This window comes from Gorilla gorilla, chromosome 5 (genome assembly GCF_029281585.2).
Source record: "Gorilla gorilla gorilla isolate KB3781 chromosome 5, NHGRI_mGorGor1-v2.1_pri, whole genome shotgun sequence".
NCBI classification, from domain to species: domain Eukaryota; kingdom Metazoa; phylum Chordata; class Mammalia; order Primates; family Hominidae; genus Gorilla; species Gorilla gorilla.
In genome coordinates this window covers 144,727,993-144,731,558 of record NC_073229.2, presented here as the reverse complement: position 1 = coordinate 144,731,558, position 3,566 = coordinate 144,727,993, and the positions used below count along the sequence as shown (strand labels likewise).

Here is a 3,566-nt window from a genome sequence, read left to right as displayed (position 1 = left end):
TATAGACAAGGCTTTGAAACGTATGAATAGACACAAGCAGGATGGTCATAAAGAAACCCTGGAAGTTAGGTTGCATAGCAATCAGTTGACTGGAGATTGGTAATTTTTCTTTCTCTAAAAATCCACGGGGAGAGTTTACACCTGAGATCACCTTTTTAGAAGACTGTGGACAGTGGAATACTCTTTGCTTGCACACCTGATCTTAATTTCATGCAAGGTCATTATATTGAAGCTCAACTTTATTCAAGCCCCTCAAATTTTAATGCATAGCTGACCTTTATACCCCAGTATCCTGGTGTCTAAACCTTGCTCTGTTTGACTCATATGCATAAGTCATTTCCAACACTTCAATTATAAGGAAGCTGAATGAGAAAAATAAATAGTAAGAAATAGTTCCCCTTACTGGGACTCTAAACTCTAAACACCTACATGTCCAGCAACATAGACCAGACACAGGTTTATTCCAGGAACTAGAAGGAGGAGCAGGGGATCCATTCACCTGAAATAGAGTGCTCATAGGAGCCCTAATTAAGCACCACAATGAATCATTAGATTGGATTGTTTTTTAATCTTCCTTGAGCTGTTTTTATTGTTGTTGTTATTGTTGTTATCAGTACTATCCTATTTAAATGTTTGGAGGCAGTGAAGAATAAAAGATCAGTGTCAGTGCTAAGAAGGCTTGTAGCTTGCCAAAGAATCTAGTCACAAATAAACAGCAAGAACTTCTTCAGATGACCTGGTCATAGACATAAAATAACAAGTAATCGTGTGCCTTCTCTTTACACTATGTGATTTTTTCCCAATAAAACCTGTTTACACAATACATATTGTGAATTGAAAAACCCATGTGGGTTTATTATGCCAAATCAAGATATTCAGTCCCTTTAGTTTTCTTCCATAAATCATAATTTAGTTAATAAATATACAATTGATGTAGGAACCTATAGAATTACATATGCATGTTATATTTTAAGAAAAATACTGTCATATTATTATATCTGTATCTTCAAACAAATGCTCACTTTTAGATATCAGGTTAGGAATTTATTCTGCTTATATGTAAAACTTTTAAAAACTTGTTTAAAGAAATGCCTATTGTATTGTTTTATGAACCATAGAACTCTAGTACCATTACTTCATAGTTGCACTTACTTTTGTAATGGTACTACCATGTTTATCATCCAGATTATGATTCAGCCATTAATTTTGATAAAAAATCAAATTTCCTACAAGATGAAGAATATGTCCTCACCAAGAGTATACTTAAGAAAATGTTATAGGCTTACGGCATTTCCCACAGTAGACCAGTACCAATACTCTGTGGTAATTTAATGAATATTCTCTTTATCAACTATGTAAATGCAATAACAGATTCTTCCTCGTTATTGCTAATCAGAATTTCTCCTGTTACTGCTTTAGGAGTTGCTTTCATGACAGAACCAGAAAACTACCTACCACCTTTGCAATAAAAAATGTAGTCCTCACCTCTCATTCATTTCAGTTCCCTGCCAAAAGCTGTGGAAGCAACCTTGCTACTGAGCCAGAGTCTGAACTTCTCTTCCCTACTTTCCCTTATCCCTGCATTAGAAGGTTAGCCAGGCTACATTTGCCTATGTAAGACTGAGCCCCTACAAGGTCGCAGTTGAACATTTTTCCCCCAGATCTTTATTTGAATCTCTATGTAAGACTGAGCCCCTACAAGGTCGCAGTTGAACATTTTTCCCTCAGATCTTTATTTGAATCTCTAGATGTACAAACTTTCAAGGGAAAGACCATTTACTTAATTCTGCACACTAGGTATATTTAAATCTTAGATCTAATCCAACCATAAATCTTAAATTTATAGGATTTATGATAAACTTCCTAAAATTATAGGAATCTCCTTGCAAGGCAATGTTCTAAGTGTTTTAACCCTATTACCATATTTAATAGTCAAAACAATGCTTTATAGAAATATCAAAATACTCAGATGAGAAAACTAAAAAACAGAGAGTTGAACTTACAGCTAGTTAAATGGCAGAGACACAATTTAAAATCCAGTATTCAAGCTCTAGAATATATACTTGTAATCACTACACTATGCTAACTCACAATACATATAAATTGTTATTACAATAAAAAATATAATGAACAATGTAGTAGCCGTTTTGATGCCCCCAAAATAATTCCACCTGCATATCTTCCAGGAATAAGGGTAGGATTGCATTTCCTGGCTCCTTTGTAAGTATGTGCTGTTTCCATGTAATTCTGGTAAATAAATTCTGTATATTGTTTCCAATAATATGTAATTGCCTGTGTGAGACTGACATAGAGAGGGATATAGTTTACATGGCAGATTCTCCATCTGTTTGGGTTCCTTACCAACTACAATGAGTAGAGGTATCTGTCAGTCTGTGAAGGAAATATACTTGAACACAAATCAAAATTATATTGCTTTGAGGCACATAAATTTGAGAACCGCTTATTAAAAACAAACAGTAAAATTAAAACACATTACACATTTCTAATACAAGTGTAGCAAAAAGTTGTAAACAAAACATGCTAAGAAAAAAATGTTACTCATTCTACAAACTTTCACCAGCATAAAATAAAACATATTTTTATAATACATCATTTTATACTTATTTCATAATTTCATGTGTCTCAGTACCATTTGTTAACATCATTTGCTGAAAAGTAATTTCTTGCTTTCTTCATCATTGTTAAGTAAAAATTAAAGTGCATAATGACAAAAGACTAGCAAAACAAAATAGGTATGCAGTTTACTACCAGCAGCCTAGCTCATTTAAAACAACAAAATTTTCATCCCAAAATAACTTAATCCATCAAGTAGATATTAGCCACTCACTATATGCCTATTTCTACTGGTCTGGTAATTAGGACAGATATTTTAAATTATTTTTTAAAGTAGCCAGATAATTTTAAGATGTTTCAGATTATATTTTATATATGAACTTTAGATAGGACACCTCTAAGATTGGAATAACAGTTTCTTGAGCCAACAAATGTATCACTACTAATCAATATGTCCTTATCTTTTGAAATCTTCTAGTGCTCACTTTGGCAGCACATACACTAAAATTAGAAAGATGCGGAGAGGATTAGCATGCCCCCTGCACAAGGATGACATGCAAATTCATGAAGTGTTCCATATTTTTACAAACTCCTGGACACATACACCCTCCCAAGACTGAACCAAGGAGAAATTTAATCTCTAAACAGACCAATAATAGCTCTGAAATTGAACCAGTAATAAATACCCTACCAACCAAAAAAAGCCTAAGACCAGATGGATTCACAGCCAAATTCTACCAGATGTACACAAAAGAGCTTGTACCATTGCTACTAAAATTATTCCAAAAAATTGAGGAGGAAGGCCTTCTCCCCAACTCATTCTATGAGGCCAGTATCATCATGATATGAAAACCTGACAGAGACACAAACACAAAAAGAAATCTTTAGGCCAATATCCTTGATGAACACTGACGCAAAAATCCTCAACAAAATGCTGGCAAACTGAATCCAGCAGCACATCAAAAAACTTATACACCATAATCAAATAGGCT

General features: G+C 33.9%; 1 non-coding gene across 1 annotated transcript; it reads left to right on the top strand.

Moving 5' to 3' along the window:
* The first annotated feature begins 3,051 nt into the window (after window positions 1-3,051).
* LOC115935064 (U6 spliceosomal RNA) lies at window positions 3,052-3,158 on the top strand. Its single transcript, XR_004070780.1, has one exon. It is a non-coding gene; the product is annotated as a U6 spliceosomal RNA (small nuclear RNA).
* Window positions 3,159-3,566: the final 408 nt, after the last annotated feature.